A 25,139-nucleotide genomic window follows, 5' to 3' on the forward strand; every position below is an offset into this window, starting at 1 on the left:
CACAGTGATGAATGTGTGAAATCAACAGTTAGGAATGTGTCCCAGTGGAGACTGATTTTAAGTGGGATGAGACTGGTGGAGGAAGGAAAAGTGAGGAGAATATTGTACAATAACAATCCCATTTCTTTCTTTATTAAGTAGCAAAGATTAACAAAACAAAACAATTTCTGGGGTTTGAAATGGACAGCCACCAAAACCAACCAGAATCCTCATTGCATAAAAATGATGTTGGGAATCTTGCTAAGAATGATATAGACACAGGATCTCCAAAATGTAAAGAAAGAAAGGTATGGCTAAAAACCAAAAGACAAACAAACGAAGTGAAACAAGAAATTAACTTGAAGTTATCTTTACATTTTCCAAGGAGAAGAAGTGGTCAGGAAGGCAAAATTTGAGCTGATATGTTGTTAGTCTTACAACCTGCCTTTAAGTTACATTTATAAATTAGCTTCTTTTTGTATGGATACAAGTAAAGCCTTTTTTTATGCATGCTCACTATATGCCCTATGACAAGAAGTAGCTTCAGAAATCCTGTGTCTTTGATGTATGTTCACTTAGAATGTCAGACTCGTATATGCTCTTCATATAAGCTCCTTGAATCTGTGTAGGCATAAAAGCTGCCTTTAAACACAGTCTCATAAAGTAATTCTGTCAAATACTATAAAAACATGTAACCCATGCTTGAGGTTCTATAGTTCTGTCCCTTGCTGTGACCTACATTGATTTGCCATTTAATATTAATAATCATTCATAGACCAGGATTTTTTTAAAGCATTCAAAGCTGACTTTGATGTGTGCTTTCTTTGAAAAGTCGTAATTTGTAGCCGTATATGACATCAGCCATTTGCAGTGCTCTATGACCCTTCAATTTAGATTAGAAACTAACGCTACATATTTGCCACGTTCTATCTGCCATATTCTCAAAGGTCATCATGAATTTTTTATTTGCTTTTTTATATTTCAGTGTCAATTAGAGCATAATTCAGTACTCTTCAATTTCCAAGAGGAGAAGTGAGAAGGCTGAGAGTAGCAATTATCGAGATTTCTTATTTTCACCCCAGACTTTATAAGACTCTATTCTCAGTGCTAGACCTCTAAAATAACAAAAGCCTAGAAGTATAAGCTAGCTTCTGCCAGTAGTTTTGAATAACAGAGAAGTTTTGCTGCAATTGTTGGACATAGAAAAAAATGACAGATACAGAATCCACACTGAATAAATAGGCCTTAAAACTGAGCATAGAGGGATAATGAAAGGACACCAAACTCAGTGTGAAAAGAGAAGGAATTTATGACATAGCTGCCAACAAATGACTTGCTATGGGTCTGCAGTCTTGTGGCCTTATTTCTTGGTGTTCCGGGATTCTTATTTATAATACAGGTATTATACCTGCCCTGTTGTTTATCTTGCTGTATTAAACATTTTCCTGAAAGATAATGTATAAATTATAAGTGAAGAAGCATGCCATAGGAAATAATGTTTTCTATATTTTATGCTTCCTTCATTTCACCAAAAAATGAGCTTATTAAAGAATCAAAAAGTAAAATGATAGTATGTAAATATAGAGTTAAATATCCAACACTAAAGTAAAATTTCTATCCAAAGAAATCCTTCCACTATAGAAGACCCCAAACTGCTGAATAAAATATTTTAAAAATCCTCCAAAATGTAAGACTAATTTAGTGTAATAGTATGAAAAATACTATGCAACTAGAAAAGGAAGGAAGGAACGAACGAAGGAAGGAAGGAGTGAAGGAAGGAAGGAAAGAATGAGGAGGGAAAGGAAGAGGGATGGAAAGAAAGAAGGAAGGAAAGATTTAGAGAAGACGCAGTTTACCCTTCTGGATTCTTTACTGAGACAACTAAACAGTCATACATGCTTAGAGTTTGGTTTTAGTGGTCCATTTAAAGAGGTCAGAAGAAAAAGTCAAAGGTAGCATGAAGTAGAACCTTTTGTCTGTGAACCCCTGTATAAAGAAAGGAGCAATAATGGTGACAAACTTTGTGGATAAATAGGAAATATCTACTCTCTAGTAGAAGAGTACAAGAATAATGACTATCATCAGCATTGGCTCTGTATGATAGTTAAAAATTATTTTCCCCCAAAAAAACCTCTAACACAAGTTAAATTCTTTTTAAGCTAAGAGCAGGCATTCTTACTAGCTTTATGGCTAAAAACCAAAAGACAAACAACAACAACAAAAACCCTAAGAAAAATGTACACCCAAGCATTGGGGAAAAGCAAAGAAAATTTTGAAAGATTGCATTTAAATATACATGAGCTTATAATGGAAAAAACACAAAACTGATACAGAAGAATACACCTTGAAAGAGTCAGAAGAAATAAAAAATAGTATATTCTAACCCTGAAATACAGCAGATTTTGGCATTATCAGATACATAAGATGAAATAATAATATTTAACATGTTAAAGCATTAAAAATGGAAAAATTAACAAGCAAGAAAGGAATAAAAAATTACACAATTTGACCAAGAACATTTGAAAAAAATCATACAGAATTTTAGAAATAAGATATAAAACAATTGAGATTTGGTACTCAGTAAAGGTGCCTACTAGCAAATTTTAGGGCACCCAGGAAAGAATTTGTGAATTAGATCTATCTGAAGGAATATCTCAGAATGTACCACAGAGGCAAATAGAAATTATGAAAAAAAATTTAAGAAACACAAGAGAGTAATCAAGTCTAATACTTAATCAAAGATTGAGTAAAAGAAAAAAGAGGTGTAATTTCCACTTTGTGACAATTCTAGGCTTTTTCCTCTAATATACTCTAATATCTGAAGAAATAATGGTTGAGAACTTTTGAGAACGGATAAAAGACATGAATTCTTAGACACAAGAAGCTCAATCAATCCTTCCCCAAAATGATAGGTGATAGATAGATAAATAGATAAAAAACTAGATACATTTGATGAAAATATAGATCACCAAAACATATTTAAGAGTGACCAGAAAGAAAGGTAATAGGCCAACAGGCCACTAACTGCTTCAAAGCAAAAACTAGAAATTATAATCACAACAATTTTCATTGAAAAACAGATACGCAAAATTATTAAGGACTGTGTGATATTAAAAAATAAAATCCAGCGATGTATTCAAATTTATGAATAATTACCAAGTTCAATTTATTCCAGGAATGCAAAGTTGATCCATCATTTGAAAATGTATTCATCATATTAATAAACTAACTAAATATTATGTGTATATGATCATGTTATTGTACCAAAAAACCCACATTTGATACAATTCCGTTTCTAGACAATGTTATATTTGAATTTTAAGTGGGGGTCAAAAAGGTCTACATCGTGTTTCATAACCCACCAGTTTAGTCACCTATAGCAAGATACTCATTAAGAAGTGCTTACAGAGAACATTGTTTTGGATTTAATGACCCAGATGTTCCATATAACAAATTAGGAATTTTTGTCATTGTGCAATTGTGATAGATACAAAATAATGAACAAATACTGATGACAGGTCAAAAATAACCACCCAGGCCCAATGAACTTTTGTTGTTGTATTAGTAACCCATATCTAGGGTCTGATACGATATTTCCTCACACAAGTCAGTGAACTGTGAATAAGTTTTCTCATATTTCACATTTTTAAATACATGTTTAAGCAGATAATTGAAAAAACAATCATATCCTATTGAGGTTTTTCTTTAATGTGCCAGAAGCAGTCTCACAATATTAAACACACAGCCATTAAGTTAGGTCCAGGTAAAAAGCACAAAACATATTTTTAAAGGGAAAATATCACCCTTTGACACAAAAGCAAATGTGTTTATACTCACACTCTACTTGGATTTCACACATTATCAATGCCAATGGAATCACTGAAATTGAAGACTAAACCTGTCTTACATGAGAATAGCCTCCAGAAACACCAACTAGGCATCTTCTGTAGAAATAAAATTCATGAAAACAACCACAGTTCTTAAAATGAAAAACTTATATGTTGATCATTTGCATTTTATTTAAAAACATTGCTACTTAAGTCAAAATGAAAATAAAAGAAAAATTAAATTCAACTAAATGCAACAAATTTTCTTTAGTGCTGAAGTATAATAAATGAAGAAGAAAGGCTTAAATGCATTTAAATTCCTTTTTAATGGCCCCAATACAGCCTGTTTCATTACCTTCCACCACAATTAAAAGGCAAGCTGCGAGCTCTTGTTTTCTCTGTTTTGTTTCTTTATTTATTTTAAATATGAAAATCAGAAATAGGATGAGTAATTGAAATCCTTTAAGGTTTTATTTGTCAACATAGCGTTGTCTTTAATTCTTCACCCATGTAGAAAGCACAGCAACAAAAATGAGTGACTGAAATTATTGCTGCTTTTTAGTTCCAGTGTCAGCTGCCTCAGGGTATAGACCAAAAGTGTGGACAGAGAGAGAGAGACTATATAATCCATTAACAAGGTAATTAGCACTAGAATGACCACGTCTTACACATTAACAACATAGGTAATAGTCTATTTCATGTTTTCTAAAAGGCACCTGAAACATCTCTCTACCTCAATGCCACTTAATCAGGTGCTACCATGCCTAAAATTCTGTGGTTATAAATCTACTCTGTTGTTTTAATAAAACTGTTCTCCCTCTGACTTAAATGTATCCATTTCCTTCCTCCTTCAGGGCCACCATTCATCATCTTTCCTCTAGAAAATTCCATTCCTTACCCATTTGTTTTTCTATCCTTTCTCTTTCACCTTATTTTCCCCATAAGAGTGATTTTTATGAAATATAAGTTAGGCCATATCATTACTTGTTTCAAACACTTCAGTATTTTTGCCGTGCACTTGCATAAAATCTAATCTTTATCTTAAACTCCTAAACTTTACATTATTAGAACCATGTCAATGTCTACAGCTTCAACATACATCCCTATTCCTCTTTATCACCAGGCACGAGTCACACTCCCTCTTCCTAGAATGTGACACTCTCCGCTATACGTCCTTTGTACTTGTAAAATCTCAGAGGCTGTGTTCTCCAGACCTTGCCCTGACTGCTTTCTAATTCCTAATCTCCAGTTTAAATATCGCCTTCACTGAAACTTCATTCCTTTTCGACTCTAAATCAAGCGGTCCTTCTTTGTCATAATTCTTTGTCACCAAGCACTTTATTTTTTAATGATTATAATCACAGCACATGTGTTTACATATACATGTTTTTATTGTTTAAGTCTCATCTTTGAACAGAAGCTTCTTGAGGGCAGGGACTGTGTTTCTGTCTTCTGTGCCATCACATACCCATCACCTTGGACAGTGTCTACCACAGAGTGAACAACAAATACTTGTTGAATAAATGACCAAAAGAAGGACCAAGTAATGTCAATTACATATAGATACATACAAATACAGAGTCCAAAATTTCAAAGGAAGAACATAATCTCATAATTTCATTTCTATTGTTCATTTTATTTTTCATCCCTTTACTGAACAGACTCTTAAACTCTAGTCAAAGACATTAAGTAACTGTGATCCATACAAATGCAGTTTTCTATCAAAAAGTATTTCTTTTGAGTGGCAATAAAGTCATTCCCAAAGTAAAAGTTCACTCTCTTATTTAGTTTTGTAGAAGACATTTTCAGTAGAGATGCTGAAAAATAAGTCTGTAAATCCTCAGTCTCCCTTGAGAAAAAGCTTTTAGAGAGAGTGGTTTATAAAGGCAAGACATGAAGACACTTGCAAATAAACTCATATACTACCCCTCTTTTTTCTATATTGAGCCATATATTCCACAGTCTTCAGAAAGTTGAAAGAAATATGAGTGAGAGAAAATAAAATAAAACATAGAGAAGGAAAATATTTGGTTTATATATACTGCAGAATATGATTACTTCTATTACTGAATTTACTGATTATCTCATGTGTTTTTATAATTTTTGCTTAAATATTATTACTTTAAGAAGTTGTTTCAAAATGTGTAGTGAAATACTGAATCACTGAAACTTTGGTACAAGATAGACCAGGATCTGACTACCTATATTGTTCTTAGTGGCATGGACTTGGGCAAATCATGTCATTTGCGAAAAGTGGGTAAAAATATCAAATTCAATGATTATTGTTAACTTATATTAAATAAGATATGCTAATAATACAATTCCTGGCACAGAAAGCATACTAAAATACTGTTGTGATAATGATTGTGATTGTTTTGATGCTGGTATAAGGAGATGAGAGCTCCACAACCATACACACTTTGTTCCTTCCTTCCTCCCTATTCCAACCCAAGAGCACAGAATCTGAGCTGTTAGCAAAACATTGCTGTGACATTAATTTAATCCATATTGTGTTTCTCAGAGTGCATCCTCTCCTGATCGTTGAACAATATTCTCAAAGAATTGGGGGAAACAGAATGTTAGATATAATGTTTTTTAAAAAGCAGGAATTACAGTCATAAATAATAAAGAATGAAGAAGAATAATAAAGAATGAGGAATATAAAAATCTTGGGGCCTGAATTCTAAAAATATAAGTGGCATTAACATAACACGTACGAAAGAAAACAAAGACAACTGGATCATTTGTTTACATAACGAAAGTTTATTGAGCACCTTCTGTGTACCATGGACTGTGCTAAGCACCGGCAATGCAGACTTTTTCCACTTTTTTTAACCTATATTTATTTTTTCAGCTTTATTGAGGTGTAATTGACTAATAAAGTTGTAATACATTTAAAGTATGCAATGTGACGATTTGATATATGTATATATAGTGCCATTGATTTAAGTGACTCATCCATCCCCTCACATATTTATGTTTTTTCTTTTTGGTGAGAATACTTAATTTTTACTGTCTTAGCATTCAATGATACCATGCAGTACTGCCATATGTAGTCACTGTGTTGTACATTAGATCCTCAGACCCACTTACCCTTTAACCAGCCTCTCTCTATTTCACATTTTCATTATCCATGCATTATTTAGTCAATGGACACATAGATGTTTCCATATCATGGCTATTGTGAATATTAAATATTGTATGTTGTGAATATTGCTGCAATGAATGTGGGAGTGCAGGTATCTCTTTAAGATAGTGACTTCTTTTGTTTTGGATATCTACCCAGAAGTGAGATTGCTGGATCATTTGTAGTTCTATTTTTAATTTCTTGAGGAATTTTCATACTGTTTTCCACAGGGTTATACCAGCTTACATTCCCTCCAATTGTGTACAAGTGTTCCTTTTCCTGCACATCCTCATCAGAATTTATCTTTTGGTTTTTGATAATAGGCATCCTAACCCATGTGAGATGATATCTCATTATGGTTTTGACAGAGTGGTTTCATGCAAGAGATGAACCTTGTCAATCAGCCCAGCCCAAGCTGCCACTTGCCTCTCGAACCTTATTGATTGTCCAAGCCACCATCCTTAATCTTAGTGGCTCCCAGTAGCTGAGGGTGTGCCAAGACCCATCAGTGTCCCAAAGGGGAGGATTGCAGTCAACACCTTCATGCAAGTGAATTAGAACCTGGACCCTTAGGCTATAGCTGAGAAAGTATGAGGTTAGGTCCCTTCCAGGGAAAAACTGGGAAATGGATGTTTTTGTTTGTTCCATCTGTGCTGAGCCCAGGGGCATAGCAATGGGGGTGTACTCCTATCCCCATTTAAAAACTACTTCTTTGTTTGCTATGGTCCTGTGGGCCACATGGACACAAGCCCTGTTGGCTTTCAGAGCTAGGTGTTTTGGGAGCCTGTCCCTCGGGTAGGAGCCTTAAAAGTTAGGGCACAAGGTATGAGGTCCAAATCCTTTGCTCCTCAGAGAGAAGCTGGGAGTTGGGGGTTTTCTCCTGTTTGTGTGGTGCTGTGCCAGGGATCGGGTTTATGGTGAGAGTGCCTCAGCCTTTCCTACTCTTTTCAATTTGGGTTTTTTTCTCATTCGCCTGATGCATAGGAGTTACTCAACTAGTGTCTGGTTTTCTCTCAGAGGAAATTGCTCCATGAGTAGCTGTATATCCAGTGCATTTGTGGGGGGAAATTCAAGAGCTTCTTATGTTGCCATCGTGGTCCTTCTAATACCTGTTTTATTTTTTATTTTTTTTTTTAGAATTTTTGAAAGAAAGAGAGCGAGCACAAGTGGGGGCAGAGGCAGAGGGAGAGGGAGAAGTAGATTCCCCTCTGAGCAGGGAGCCCAATGAGGGGCTGGATCCCAGGACCCTGAGATCATGACCTGAGCTGAAGCCAGACACTTAATCAACTGAGCCACCCAGACACCCCCTAATACCTGTTTTAAAAACAGATCTAAACCTGCCTTCATGGAGGTTTATGAAGAAAAAAATCAATAAGATAATATCAATTAATCAAATAATTAATAATTAATATAAAACATAATTATTATTTTAGATTAATGCTGTTCAATAAAATAAAATGTTTCTAAAAGACATATACAACATACAGAGCCATGAGCTCATGCAACAGAAGGACCTGAACTGGCGGGATAATGTGTTGAAATAAAGGAGTCATGTTTCATTACTAACAGATGGCATTCAAGTAAAGAACAGGAGCTAGCGAGCAAAAAACTGTTCGTAGAAGTCCTAAAAGATCATGATAGACTAGATAGGCTGTCATAGTAGCGAAAAAGAGAGCAAATCTCCTCATTTCAACACTTGCAGAAACTTAGAATGGCCAAGTCAGTGTAATAGACAAGAAAAAAATTACTAAGAAGAAGTTGGAGTAACTAGAATGTGACCAATCATTCAATCTAACATAATAAGCAAATAATCAGACAGTAATCACTTAATTATTATTAGAAAGACACCACTTCTAGGGACCACAATACTGGGGCTCTTCTCCTAGCTCTGTCACTGAATAATTGTGTGACTTTAGGCATACAATTTAATCTCCATTGGTTTCAGTTTACCCACCTGAAAATCCTTACCAGTGAAATAACCAATTTATGACTAAAGTTCATTATCTCTTTTGTAGAATAAAGGAAATTGAAATATTTTAACATTTTATTTTTGAGTGACAGTTTCATCATCATTTGTTCTTTCCCTCTAGGGAGGAAATCAAGTAGTTTCATTCTGCAATCAACTCCAACCATGTGGAGTTAACAGAGTGTTCCTTCATTTCTAGATGGTACCTTGATTGGAAAAGAATCCTGGGGAAAAACCATCTCTACCCAGCTTGTCAGCAGCATAGAGAAGCAAGTACAACTGAATTGGGAACTGCCTAAGAGCTCTCTCACCTGAAATGAAGGTACAGAGCACAAAAGACCATCCCTATACCTATAGAGTACAGGTAAATAGCAGAACAGTGTTTCTCTGCATCTGTTGCTTCAAATCCATTCCTCTACCTAAAGAGAGAGAGATTGAGAGTGTGCGCGTGTGTGTGTGCATGGTGTACGTGTGTGTGTGTGTGTGTGTGCGCTAATGACAGGCGGGCCACATGGTTAAGGAGGAAGGGTTTTCCAGGATATTGTGTCATGACCCACCTCATCCCCTATGTTTCAGAGGAACATACTTTTCTCTGTCACTATAACAATTTCCTTTGACAACCTTAGAAACTAGAAAATGTAATAAATACTTGGATTCTGCCCAGTCCAGCTCCTATCCTGTTTATGTGCCCAAGGCAATGATATATCCTAGAAAGTCTTCTATATAAGCACCTAGATCTGAAACAAAGAAATAAAAGCTGGGACAACATGTGTTAGAAATAGGAACAGTGTCTTTCATGCTGCCCCACTCAGAATGCTACTTCAGATTTGGGGTTTTTAGAATATATTAAATACATGTGGTTACTTCTGCTTACTACTGACATGCTTATGAAATTACATTTAAGTGGTAGGTTTTAAGGAATAAACACAAAAACAAAAGCCGTAGAGGAGAGGATAGACAAAATTTTAGAAACTCAGAGTAAAGAAGTGGAAAATGGTATATTGATTTAACAGAACAGAAAAAGCTGAAAGCTTTGTGTGGTGGACATTGCAATGTGCCATTTAGATCCTCCTTTTGGAATGAAAGACATGTTGATCCAAATTCTGGGAGAGCCGAAGATAGACAACTCTCTGCTCTCACACCACTTTGGGAATAGCCTCAGCTGAAGAAAGCTGTCTAGTCCAAGGACATGTCCCCCTCCCAGAATATCTTGCATCCAGTGACTGACTGACATTGATATAAAGACCTGGACACTTTACTCAATTCTGAAGGACAGTTCCAGCTTAAGTTGGAGACAAAGGGGGTCTCTCTCACTGTCTCTCTCTCTAAAAAAAAAAAAAAGTGACCTGAAAAAGTAGATGGTAAATATAGAACTTAGGCTTGGATCACTTGTCATCCAGTAGCAATGCAAGTGTTGAAACCTTCATAGGTAGTGAACTTGGATAATATTCCAGTTCAAGATACCACATTAACAACTACAACATATCTGGCAAATGACAACTATGGGTTAAATTGTGACTATAAAGCAATGGAATTGGATAGTTATTGATAAGTGCAGATGATGATTTTGAGGAAAAAATGTAACTAATGACCGAGTGTAAATAGCAGGCAAAACAAAGGGTGAAAGTCAGAATGTCCAGAATGTCTGCTTTTAACTCTGAAGACATTCTCCCCTACTGCACCTGGCAGGCCGAGAAAGATGAAGGGTAGAGATAGCACTTAACGTTAGAAAAGATGGGGAAGATGAAGATACAGGTAAGAAGTGGAATCATAGATGGAGCAAGGTGTGTGCTGATGAAAGGGGATAGAATCCATAGTATGGGCAGAAACGGATCTCAGGAGGAAAACAACCTTCACTGGAGACTCTCTTATTGGGACAGAAGGATTAGTGTTATTGCCGCTAAGTTTGGTCAGAGATTAAAAGTTAAGGAGAGTTCACATTTGATGGATTCCAGTTTTTATTTTTTAATAAAGAATGGATTTATGTACTGTGTCAAATGGAGTATGGAGGACAGGTGGATGGATCATTTAAAAAAAGAAGTTGACTTAACATATGCAACTTGGTAAATAAGATATAGAAGGATTTCTGGTCAGGACTGAGGATTGTGCCCACTTTCTTGGTCTTCCCTATTACTGCAATGAGTGAACTGTCTATGCTCCTTTATAAAGCCAGGTCTTCTGCTGCACAGTAGCTCCCTATCTTCTATCACCTACTCTTATTACTCCTGTAGTTATATTCCATATCCCCACATTGCCAATTTTCCATGTTTACTGTAGAATTCCCACGATTTCATAACACAGTATGTTAACTCTATCATTGAAGGAAGTCTCTCCCTTTACCTCAAATCCCTTTTTGTGGTCACTCCTTCCTTGCTATCCCTTATAGCAAAGTTTATATGTGGAATCTGAAAAAGTCAAACCATAGGACCAGAGAATTGAACAGTGGTTTCCAGGTCTATCTTGTAGCACGTTTTGCCATGATACTCTCATGTGCTATTTCCTAAAAATCAAACTGCATTTCATTTTCCCCCATTTTTGATAAAAGTGGTATCTGTTATCAATGACCTAACACATGTAAATATGTGATTATTCTAAGATTATTCAAGACCAGATTAAATACTATTTTTAAAAGGCTGTAGGGGTGCCTGGGTGGCTCGGTCAGTTAAGCGCTGCCTTGGGCTCAGGTCATGATCCCAGGGTCCTGAGATCGAGCTCCATGTCAGGCTCTCTGCTCAGCTGGAAGCCTACTTCTGCCTGCCACTCTGCCTATTTGTGCATGCACTCTCTCTGTGTGTCTGGTTTTCTCTCAGGGGAAATTGCTTTAAAATCTTTAAAGATTTTAAAATCTTTTTAAAAAGTTTGTAAATCCTCTGATTATAGAAGATGAGTTGATTTTTGTAATTCTTTTATTCAAATTTTAAAAACAGCAATATTGTTCTGAGTGTGAATACCTCCCTTCCTCATGTCAACCATGAGAGTAATTTCACACTGCATACATACATAAAATAGACTTGTTTAAAAGGAAATGAAACTAAGCAGTGTTACCAGACTCAATCCCTGCATGCCACATCTCTGGCATGTGTTACTTTTCTTGCAATGCCATCATTTTACTTGTAAGGCAGAGGTTAGAAAACACCTGATGATTGAATGAGCCTCCCAGAACTGGTCCACTGTGTGATTCTTTCCCCCATATGATGAGTGTCATGGGGAAAGTAAGATAAATTAATAGTTCTTTCATCTGAGGATATATTCCTTAGACCCAAAATGTTGTACGTGGGTCAGCAGAAATGGTTTTTACTCTGACAATAAGAGCAGTGTCTTATTGAACCAATTTTATTTAGTAATTGCTGAAGATTTTTCTTTCTTCAAAGTGTATCTGCTCTTAGGTGTCTACCATACAAAACAAACACCTTTATCTTCTCTTTGGCTATTTATTCATTCATTTATGTTCTCAACTTTTTGTGCCACCACCCCTCAAAACCCCACCAATGGTTTTCATTTTACATTATTTTTCTCTCTCCCTGTCTTTCCCACTTATGTCCACCGTTCACTTTCCTCCTCCAATCTGGGCAGATGGCACAAGAGCAAAGATGATTGTTTAAGAAAATAGAAAATGTCAACAGTCATAAGCAAAAGATATATATTTACTTAATGTTGGTAAATTATAACAACAGCAACAGCAGAAGATAACTAGATAGAGCATCACTCTCAAATAGACAGATGAGCCACAGCAACTCAAAGGTCCTACCAAAGCACCCAGTTGTCAATTTTATCATCTTGACAGCATTACAAATTCCCTTTATGAAGCTACTAACCTCTTGCCCTAGGTCAGAGTCCAGCAAAATAATAATCTCTTTCCAGCATCTCTCTATCATTTATGAAAACTTATGGGTGTGGGTAAAGAAGCTAGCTTAGACTTTTGCAGACCTAACACCATTTGTCCAAATGAAGTTCTAACCAAGATGTCCAGAATACTTGAAATAGAAAGATGATTTTCAGAATCCTGGCAGCATCTAAATGAATGCTGCAAGGTCTTCCTGATGATGTTAAAATCTATTGATTGATGATTGTTGAAGTTTTGACTATTGATAATATTATAATGTATCGACAACAATTTCTGACAAAAGTAACTCTAACCTTTCACAGGAGAGATAAACTTCTAAAATATATTTTTTATTTCAGTCTCTTGATGGTTCTTTAGAAACTACATTACCATTTGAAAGCTCTAAATATTATTCTCTCAGGCTGCTAGAACAATTCATTCAAGAATTCAATGATTTTAACAAATATGTCAGGTACCCTGCTAGGAACTAAAAATAGAAGAACAATAAAAGCATAAAACATTAATTTTTATGCAGGGTTTCATAATGTAGAGGAATATATCAACATTAAAGCCTGAAAAAATGCTTGCAACTTCAACGTAGAAGAACTCACTGAGCCCTAATCAACACTAATGACAAGATATCCATGTCAACATCTGTTTATTTTGTTTCTAAATTTATGGAATTAAGAAAAATGCTTACCACCATGCAGGTAGCAACAAATAATTCACAGACAAAGAAAAATTAAAAACTGGATTGGTTATCTGATGACTCATCCACTGTAACAAATGCTAGAACACATTTCAAGTGGGCAATATTTATTATAAAAATTAAATTTTAAATTGAGCTACTATTCATGTACAAGGACATTCTTAGACATAACCAATAATGCAGAAATTTCCCATATTTTCTCATAAATAAAAACCTGTCAGTTAAATACCTCACAGAAAACAGAAATTAATAAAAATCATGATCTAAACAATGAAAATGTGGAGCATCTGGGTGGCTCAGTTGGTTAAGCGTTTGCCTTCACACAGGTCATGATCCCAGGGTCCTGGGATTGAGCCCCACGTTGGGCTCCTTGCTCAGCGGGAAGTCTGCTTCTCCCTCTCTCTCTGCCTACTGCTCCCCCTGCTTGTGCTCTCTCTCTCTCTGCCAAATAAATAAATACAAATCTTAAAAAAGAATTAAAAAAACAATGAAAATGTGAAATTCTTAAAACCTAAAATCAGTAAAAGTGATCTAAAGTCTACTAAGTATATTTTTAAGAAAATATAAAGCTCAATTCATATATTAATATACATTGTGGAGGACTTATATAAAAATTAAAAATAAATTATACAAAAAATAAATTAATAATAATATTGAGCTGTGTCACAACTATCTCATAGGCTTATTTGTAAGGATTAAATTTTTAATATTTGCAAAGTGCAAAGAGCTATGAATGGTATATAGTCAACAATAAAGTAAACCATGATGATTAAATAATGATGATGAGATGATATTATTATTCTTTAACAGCCTGGATTATCTCAATTATTCCAGTGTATAAAATGAAGATGTAGGGGAGCAAAATTTGCCAATCCAAAATATCTCTTTGGCATTGGAGTATTTGAGGCCAATTATTTTTAAAAAACAGAAGGCTCAGGAAGAACCCTTGACCTTGCCCCAAGCTACCTGAAAGAACTTAGATAGAGAACCTACTCCAGGAAGAGAACTATCATATAGATAACTACTATTATAATATGAATTAGGTGTGGTAAACAGGGAGGAACCTAGCAAAGTCTGTTTGTTAAAATTTCTATGTCACATTGTTTCTGAGTGGCCCTGCAAACATTGTTTACCAAACATTTACTCTTTTTTGCCTTCCTGTGAATTGTCTTCCTCCCCTTTGAAGTCTCAAACCCTTGACACCTTCTCTTTAGCTCTGGATGGCATAGTAACCTCGACTGTCTGACGGCCTGGAGGCCTCAGAATCTTATGGAACCTCCATTTGTACATAATTAAATTTGATTTTCTCTTGTTAATCTCTTTCATGTCAATTTAATTATTAGACCAGCCAAAAGAATCTTGAAGGGTAAAGAAAAATGTTTTTCCCCAACAAAAGGAAGGTAGAGTATTTTATAATCTTTTAGAAAATATACATAGTGCCCAATCTCATTTGGGCCTTAATATAACCCAATTAACCTTTTTCCTATCCCTAGACAACTCTCTTTCTGAATCTCTAATGGGCTAATTTTAGATACTTAACCTTAAGCCAACAATCAACACATCCTTTACTAGGTCACTATCACTCTATTTTCCCCTTTTCTTCCTTTCACAGTGAAAGTTCTTGAAAGAACCATTCTGGAACAATGTTAGGAAGGACCAATGAATGTCATACTTTACATCCTAGAGTCCAGAAAAAATTAAAATAAGACTGAGCAGACTGAGAACCAAAACATCACTTGCATTTTTGACCACTACTTTTTGCCTCTGTACCCAACTGCCTTGCTATTGTTAATAAACATTCCCTCTGTGTATTTTCATTTTATTAATGTGTCATAATATTTAAAATAAATAAATGATAAGTGTCCTGCTATTTTGAAAATCCATTTAGTGGTTTGCATAATTATGCTATCTTCTCATAATTACTCCCATAGATTTTCTGAGACATAGAGAATAATTTTAATCTACTGAAAATGTTCTTTCCCTCTCCACTTGTAACTAAATACATGCATATGGCAGAGTTACTTTTACTCCCTGCAAAAATGCTAATGAACATTTCTGGACTCAAAGAATAACACAATCTCCAACCAAGAATATATTTAAACATTATGGAAGCTTAAAAGAAAAAACAACAATATTTGGCTTATACAAACCAAAGCTTTTTACACAATTAAAAGGAATGCTTTCATATTTAACAACTTGCATAAAGTCTTAGAAATAAAAAATTGATTTTTTTTTTTTTTAGTATTACTTAAGAAAGCCATAAACATAGAAACTTCCAATTTGGGGCTTGTTTATTAACAATCATCCTAATAGGTTTCCTGAGAGATTTATATTCAAGTAACTTAAATAGAAATCACAAGTATGTAATTAGCTCGATAATGTCTGGAATTACAGTTTCGGTGTGCACTTTGAACCAGCGGCTTATGTGCGGTTTTTGCTTCTCTCTAAAACCCACATATAATTCTTGGAACATTATTAGCAGCCTCTGGTTGGCCACACATAATAAAAAAAAGTCACATGAAGAGGAAGAGAAAGGATTCATTGGCCAATCTACCAAAAAGCCAGGCCACCTTAGCTGACATGCTAACTAGATATGATAAATGAAGAACTATACTGATCCTTTTGCATTGACCTCTCAACACACTAAACACTAGAATATGTCACGTGGGCAATTTTGTGACATTCTGTGTCAAAGACTAGAATTTCTTGTGAATGAGAGGACAGGAGGAAAAATGATGAAGTAGGTGGAACTAATGGCAAATAGAGGCACTATACTCTCATAGAAAAACTGCATAATATAAAATTGTCCAGAAAAACAATTTGTCCTCTTTTGCAACACTTCTTCCATTCTATTAGCCCTTAGGCTCAATCTGTTGTCAGAGCAAAGATTCCTCAGTTTACACTGTTAATCCAGGGCTTTATCAATGTAATTAAGCCTGTATTAATAATATCACCTTTTTTCTCAAAACTTTCTCCCCAGTGTAAATACCTATAACCAAGAAGTTCATGGCTTGTGTTCAGAGATTTCTTTCATCCCTTGTCTCTTCCTTCCACTGAAGGTCAACAAACATATTTTCTCTCCTTTAATAACCAGCTAATGATGAGTTGGATCTAAGATTCAAGAGAGAATAATGAGTCTGGAAAGAAAGTGTGGCCAAGGGGTATATGGGAAATAACTCAATGAGTAAAAGTTCAGGAAATTTTGTTTCCGAGGGTAACTCCAGATGGGAAGGACTTCTTGAAGAGTAGAGAGAAGATAGAAACAAGAGAAGAATAAGGGCAGATTTATTCCAAAGGCTGTTTTTTTTTTTTCCTCTAATTATTTTCAATCTTTTTGCAAATGCAGCTGTCTGGAACAGTTGGTTTACCACCCCTGAATTTTGCTTCAACTAAACCTCATAAAAAGGGTGTGGAGATGGATGTCCCAAATAGTCGTTTTATAGTGTGTTGAAATTATGAGTTACTAAAGAAAATAAAGTGAAATAAAAAAACAGAAACCATATTTTAGGAAGCTGAAAAGCAACAAAGAAACCAATACTGTATAAGAAGACCAGAAACCCTAAGCAAAAATTTCCTACAAACCGCAGACAAAAGGAAATCAGAGATTCAATTGACATTACATGCTGCAAAAAGGATGTCAACCCCAACTCAAAGACCTGTCCCCAAAAATAGATATTTCCATATGAAATTAAAAGAAAAATCATTTGGTTCAACTACATTATTTTATATATGACACCATAGGAGATTTACAAACCAAATACAACAATAGATATATAATATATAACATATAGCCTATTCAAAGTAGCACTTTCAACAATTCTAACAAGTAAAATAAACAATTTGGACAAATAAAATTCACTAGGTAAAATAGTATCTTTAAAAATAGGTCTTGAATTCTAGACCTGGTTTTAAATCTAACCTAATGGAAGCTTTGAGTCATATTTAGAACTTGCTTAAATAAAGAATTATTAAACATAGACCACAGTAGTCTCTGTTGTGCTATTCTATAGTAAACTCTAGACGATTAATCCCTTCACCAGTTTAATATAATGTCTACATGAGCAAATCTTATTAGAAAACATATTACTTAAATGTGCTTATCTATCTAAAATAATTGGGATGATGCAGTTTACAAGTATAAAGATTTAAAGCTAATTTTCAGCAGGTATGTTAGACTTATATTAATTTGTGTAAGCTGCAGAATAAATAAAACCAAACAAGATTTCTATGAAACTTAAGTTATTAATTTTAATGCCCCCTTTAATTTACACCCGAATTAAACATTCTAAATGGCTTTAAAACTGATATCTGAACATTAGTATATTTACCTAGTAGCAATCTTAAAAATAATAACAATGTCTTACCCTCACAGAGTGTTATTGTGTTCTAAGCATTGTTCTCACAAATTTAATCCAAACAGCTACCCCAGAATACTGCTATCCCCCTTTCCAAGGCAAAGAAGCTGAGGTTCTGAGAAGTTAAGTGATCTGCCTAAAACAAACAAACAAAAAACACAGGTGGGATTCAAATACATGCCAAGGTGCTACAAAGACTGATCCCTTAATCATCTCATTACGTGAATGGCCTCCTCAATGATATTCAATGAAGAATAAAGATTAAGTGAATTGTGAGGGACCATCCATCCTTTCTAGAGATACTGAATTTTTCTCTTAATACTTAGTTTGGGACTGGATCTGACATATTTAATAGTCATCATTATTTTGCACATTCTTTGTACCCAAATGACTACTTCTAAATTGCCTGACAATCTTATGCCTACACACTTACATACTCTGCCTCTTTCTGTTTCTGTTTCTCCCTCCTTCTCTTTTTTTTAAATACCACTGATGGACTCAGATGTATCTAGTGAAGAACATTTTATGGCATATGTAGCATATGCATGGATATTAATTATGATTTGGTTATATACAAGGGTCCTCAAATAGAACAGCCAAGGGAAGTCATTTAATAGAATTACGTAGAGAGGTTGAATTATTGTTTCTGTCCAATGGGAATATGCTTTTAGTTGAGACTCCAATAAAAAAGGCACTCTTCCCTTCAAAACTTCCCATTAAAAATTACTCCTATATTATGATAACATAAAGAACACATCCTTAGAAAAAGAACATTGTCCTTAGAGAAAGAACATTGGTTCAAGACAAAGCAGAAAGAGAAAGAAATCAAGTGAGCTCTAAAGGTAAATAAGAAAATAAAAGAACAATAAAAACAAGCAAAATCTTCTTTCTCTGCAGTAATTAGATATGTGTAGTGCAGCCAACACATTGCCAAACAATATATACAAGGGAGTCAAGGGAGTCACAGAAGAAAACGCACAAATGGACTTTAAGAATATTAAAAGCTGCTCAATCTCAGAGGTATTCAAGGAAAGACTGATTAAAACACAGATCACTGTTAGATCGAGAATACCAATTAGAATATTTAGCCTCCTTTTCTCTTGCCCAATTAGCTCCCTTTCATCAAGGAATAATTATCCTGTTGATTCATCTTGGTCTTTCTTTTTGTGCTGTTGTTCCCCTTCAAAAGTCTAGAGATCTTTGAGTATCAATCATGTTTATGAATGAAGCCCCTGGTTCTTATATAGAGGTGACTTGGGACAGTTTTGCTTCCTTATATAAGCCTGTTTCCTGTTTCTCCAGTAGCCCACCTTCCTGAATTGGAAGGTTGCACTGAAGGACACAGAAGGTGAACTTTGTGTACATGCAAAAGGGACAGCTTAGCTATAAAGTGCAAGGGCAGGCCTTGAACTGGGCTCCTTGGAAAAAGAGTACAGGAAGTCACATGCAGATAGCTCACTGGAGAATGCTCTTTGGAGATACAGGTGGAAGAAAGTGAGCATGGCCACACTGAGCAGATACAGGAGCTGAGTGACAATGCAGTGGCAGATGAGACTTCAGCCCATCCTACCAGGAGCTACTGAGCTAGGATGGCCCTTCAGAGTTGTCTCAAATTGAGGCACATACACCTCCTGGTGCAGGAGGTTTTTCCTATGTACTGCAAAAAGACTATGGCTTTTATATTTTGCCTTGGATAAGCAGTGAATCATCATCATTGTTCAAGAAATCCATGAATCAAATGTACTCAGCAACTGCCTCCCAATTCATAGTCCTTATAATTAACCCTTTCCATCACACTTCTCAAGCACCAGAGATACTGAGCATCAGGCAGTGATTTGTCTCCACTAATTATACATCCTATTTTACCACTGGTGAATATTTTGACAACAAGCTAGAGCTACCCATAATCTATTTTCCACCAGTAATTGCCAGACAGCTGATAAAAGACCTAGAGCTAAAATTTTATTTAATATCTGTTTCCTACACCAATCCTGAGGCCAAATATACTGGCTTGGGCTCCATGGTGATAGACCCTGAGGTATGGAGCTGCATGGAGTATTGGGGAGTGGTCTCAAGAGAGAGACTATAAAAAGTGAAGAAGGAAGGATTGGACCCACAAAAGAGCCGACCCTCAGTCTGGTTGTAAATGAGCCTTTAGGGCGCCTGGGTGGCTCAGTTGGTTAAGCCACTGCCTTCAGCTCAGGTCATGATCCTGGAGTCCCGGGATAGAGTCCCGCATCGGGCTCCCTGCTCAGCGGGGAGTCTGCTTCTCCCTCTGACCCTCCCCCCTCTCATGCTCTCTCTCTCTCTATCTCATTCTCTCTCTCAAATAAATAAATAAAATCTTAAAAAAAAAAAGTAAATGAGCCTTTAGTTGATCCTAGTTGAGGCAAGATGACTGAGACATTCTACTTCTGTATCAACCAGTTATTATCCTTCTGCCATCCTCTCCCATGGGTTAAAGCTTTGGGTAGTGTGTTTCTCTGCCCCTGGGAGCAGTTGCCTAAGAAAAATACAGCAGCGACCTTTCAGCAACCAATATTCCTTAGTTTCTCAGGGAAAGGTACCTTGGCCCTCAGGAGGGAACCTAGGGGGAAATACAATAAACTACATATACACAAGTGGAAATTTGATGAGTTTCGACACATGACTAGCTCATGGAAATGACCACAACAATCAAGATAATTAAGATTATCAATCAACCTCAATAGTTTCACATGCCCCTTTGCAATTGCATCTCCTGCCCCTACCCTGGCCCCAGGCAGTCATTGATAGAATTTCTGATGCCATGGATTAGTTTCTATTTTCTATAATTTTATATAAATAGAATCATATATTGGGGTGCTTGGGCAGCTCAGTCGGTTAAGCGTCTGACTCTTGATTTTGGCTCAGGTCATGATCTCAGAATTGTGAGATCGAGCCCCGCATCGGGCTCTGCACTGAGCATGGAGCCTGTTTAAGATTCTCTCTCTCCCTCTCCCCTACCCCTCCCCATTCTGCTTGTACAAGCTCTCACACTCTTTCTAATATTTAGTAAATATTAGTAAATAAAAGTATTTAATTTTGATGAAGTCCAATATATTACCTTTTAAAACAATTTGCATCATGTTTAAGAAATCTTTGCCAAACAGAAATCCCTATATCCTTCTGGTTTTGTCTATAAGTTTTATAGTTTTTAGCCATTATTTTTAAGACAGCAATCCATTTGGGGTTAATTTTTATACAAACCTTGAAGTAAGGGTTGAGGTTAACATTTTAACACATGGCTATAAAATGGGTTCTAGAAGGGAGGAGGGGTGGGGGAATGGGTTAGCCTGGTGATGGATATTAAAGAGGGCACGTATTGAATGGAGCACTGGGTGTTATACGCAAACAATGAATCATGGAACACTACATCAAAAACTAATGATGTAATGTGTGGTGATTAACATAACATAATAAAAGAAAATAAAAAATTGTTTCAGCACCATTTGCTGAAAAAAATTTCCTTTCCCTCCATCGAATTGTCCTGAGAACTTTCCTGTGTCTTTGCATGCATGGGTACCATACATTGAATTTTAACTCCTGAGTGATAGAAATTTTTATATGACTATAAATATTTTTTAGCTTTGTTCTAAAATTCAGTCAAATGACTTGGAATTTGTCTGATCCTTTCAAGTCTTATTTATAACATTTTTAGATGGGACCAGAGAAGCCTTTAGTCTGGGGCTAATTTTTCCCCACTACTTTGGCAGGAACCTTCCACTCAGAAACCCATGGAGTATGTTTTCCCTATCAGGTAGGAAAACAAACTCGTTCTGGCCCTCCACGAGACCAAGAATTGACCCTTTTGCGCCTTTCAGGTGTTTCTTTCTCTGGTCTCAGGTAATTTCCTCACGCACACATGCTAATCCATACTCAGCAAAAAACTGAGGGAAACCTTGGACAGATCTAGAAATTCTCGCTCTCTCACTGGGCTCCACTTGGTTTGCCTTCCTGTTCTGTAGGCAGTAAACAATCACAGTGTTCGCCTCCTCTGTGTTTCCTCTCTCAGTGATCCTATCCTGCGTGATGCCCATTTTCTGAAAAACTTGTCAAATATTTGGGGATTTTTTTTCAAATAGGATGGTAACTCTGGCTCCTTTGGCTCCATCTCCATCAGAATAAGAAAGTGACTATAGTTCAACACATTTTAAAGGATACCTTGCCACCACAAGTCGAATGGTTCATTTTCTTTAGTGTGATGATTCTCAAAATATAGTGGGAAGCAGAAAAATCACTTGAGAAACTTGCTCAAAATACATATTCTAATGTCCTGCCCCAGAAGGGACAGATCTGGAATGGAATAGGTTATCTGAATTTTTAGTAAGTCTGATACTGAATTTTCAAGAACTCTGATACGAGGGGTTGACAGACTATAATTTGAGAAACTTGCTTCTGCGATTATTCTGTCCAGGTTAATGTGGGCAAAAATGACTTGGCTGCATGCTTGAGGTAGGGAGGATAGAGACTGGCAGTATTTGTGTTGTTAACCCTTTGATTAATTATCATTAATATATAACCCTTTCCCCCTCCAACCCTGGAGGGGTTGGATAAGCCTTCTTATCCAGAGTTTGGAGTCTTTCCATAGCTGAGCTGAGTGAAAAGACCTTTCAAGTGATTTAGCCATTCTCTGTGTTTGTTTCATGTTGCTGTCTCAGCTTTAGATTGTCATTATGATCAAATCTTCTCTCTATCTTTCAGAAATTTTTCAAAATATCTAGGTGTTAATGACCTTTGTCTCATTCTCAGACTGCTATGAATCCATTTCTTTATAAATATTTCATTGTCATTTCAATTTATTAGGGAATAGAGTAAGGGTAGATTCAATTCACTATCTTCAACTTGACATGATTTTTAAATAGCATTGGAAGTAATCTCTTAAACGGAGTGTTTCTTATTATTTGAGTGAGGAATTTCTATAAATTTCTACCAAGATAATACTTGTATAGTCTTAACAATAACGTTTGCATTTTTTATAATAATGAAATCACTTTCCAACATTTTTTATTCATAATTTAATTTCATCTTTAGAACATACCTCTTACAAGGATCAACATTTTTTTGGTACATTTTACTAACTGAAAGCCATACACTGGCAAGAATAAAATTCCAAGCTTTTTGAATTTTAAGATAATTAAGACTTACTTTTATGCTTTTGTTTGTTTTTTATGTTGTTAAAATCATCTCAATTATAGGAACATTTATTGCTACTAAAGTCCATATTGCTGCAAAAATTTGAGGATGAATAAAATTAAGTAAGTCTATTGGGTATTTTGATTCATCCAATTTATATTAATAGCTTAACTTGTTGACCTATAGTGATTACTAGTTACTGAGCATTGCTGTAAGTGATTCCTATAAATCAGCTCTTAGTCTTCACAAGAACTCCATGAAGTATGCATTATTACTCTGGATTTTATTAATGGGGAAACTGTGGTACAGAACAATTCAAGTCACACAGTCAGAAATTATAAAAGCTCAGACCCCAAATCTTGGAATTTTGCTCAAAAATCTGTGCTTTTAGCTACTATACTCCTCTGCCACTTATAGTAAAGAATTCTCTGTATTTAATCTAAAGAATCATTTTTAGTTGATCAGTTCAATATTATAAATACTGTCAGAGGACATTTTAAGCAGTTTGCTTCACAAAAACAAAATTTCACAGAACTTTTGATTATTCTCTTTAGTGACATTAACTGACTCTGATTTTTGCAGCCACCATTACTTCCAATCATCTTCTTATCACTGGGGAGTTAAGTATTAGGTTTGCATATTAATCTCTCTTATCAGTCAAGAGGCATTCTATTAGAATTTTAAATTGACTTGGCAATAAAAACAAAACATAGAAGTCTACCTAGGAAATTACTATTTCAATATATCGTGGTTTTTTTAACCACGATATATGTGGTTAAAAAGTGATCACAGGGACGCCTGGGTGGCTCAGTCGTTAAGCGTCTGCCTTCGGCTCAGGTCATGATCCCGGGGTCCTGGGATGGAGCCCCGCATCAGGCTCCCTGCTCAGCGGGAAGCCTGCTTCTCCCTCTCCCGCTCCCCCTGCTTGTGTTCCCTCTCTCGCTGTGTCTCTCTGTCAAATAAATAAAATCTAAAAAAAAAAAAAAGTGATCACAGGGACGCCTGGGTGGCTCAGTTGGTTAAGCATCTGCCTTGGGCTCACTGCTCAGCGGGAAGCCTGCTTCTCCCTCTCCCCCTCCCCCTGCTTGTGTTCCTTCTCTCGCTGTCTCTCTCTCTGTCAATAAATAAATCAAATCTTAAAAAAATAAATAAATAATAAAAAAATTTAAAAAGTGGTCTTGTGTGTTTTTAAGTATGATTGTTTACCTTACCCTTTGATTTTGATTCCACCTCCCCTTTTTAACCAGCTTTTACTTTATCATTGCTTTGTGTCCAAAGGAGTAGTTAACAGGTGACATTACAAGGACTAACTTTAAAGAATCTTTTAAATTTTAATGGAGACTTTAACCAAAAGATCGGTTAAGGACGCATCTGGTCTTGGATAGCTTTCCAGAATTGGCACAAGAAAGTACTCATGGAGCCTCTAGTAAATGAATAAAATGAGTAACATACTACAGCACACTGACTCTGGAGAGGAGATTAAAAAACAGCCATACTGCTCTTTTACCAGGGAGCCGCCAACGTGCACTGTGTTGGCGCCAAAACCATGAAGAGGGTGGCACAAGTCATAACTGAGAAATACTACACGCACCGGGACAGCGATTTCCACACCCCCAAGCACGAGTGCACAGGGATCGCCATTATTCCCAGCAAGAAGCTCCACAACGAGGGAGCAGGCTGTGTGACACATCTGACCAAGCAGATTCACAGAGGCCCAGTTGAGAGGGACCCCCATCAAACTGCAGGAGGAGGAGAGAGAAGGGAGAGACAATTGTGTTCCTGAGGTCTCAGTCCTGGATCAGATCTTTGAAGTAGATCGTGACACTAAGAAGATATTGAAGGTCTTGGACTTTGGCAGTCTGTCCAACCTGCAGGTCGTTCAGGCCACAGTTGGGGTGAATTTCAAATCACTACATGGAGCCGTTTGAATCTTTCTGCTGTGCTGTAATATCTTCAATAAACCCTGGACAACAACAAAAAGAGCCATATTATAGAAGAAAAGCTATTAGTATGATTACTATATCCAGCTTTATCTAGAGAAAACAACATTTATAAGTCACTAATATGGTAAAATAAACAGTAGCTGAAGATAAGCAAATGTTTGAGGGAAAAAAAAAAATGTGAGGAATGGAAACTTCCCTTATATTCCTTTTGTACCTCAGACATGCTCTAGAGGTCTAGAGCTGGCCCATTTCAAGA

The 25,139-nt window shown here is 36.0% G+C and overlaps 1 pseudogene; it reads left to right on the plus strand.

Moving 5' to 3' along the window:
• Window positions 1–10,633: 10,633 nt before the first annotated feature.
• On the plus strand, window positions 10,634–24,868 carry LOC110583181 (annotated as a pseudogene).
• The last annotated feature ends 271 nt before the right edge of the window (window positions 24,869–25,139 follow it).

Source organism: Neomonachus schauinslandi, chromosome 8 (assembly GCF_002201575.2).
Source record: "Neomonachus schauinslandi chromosome 8, ASM220157v2, whole genome shotgun sequence".
In the NCBI taxonomy this organism is placed as follows: domain Eukaryota; kingdom Metazoa; phylum Chordata; class Mammalia; order Carnivora; family Phocidae; genus Neomonachus; species Neomonachus schauinslandi.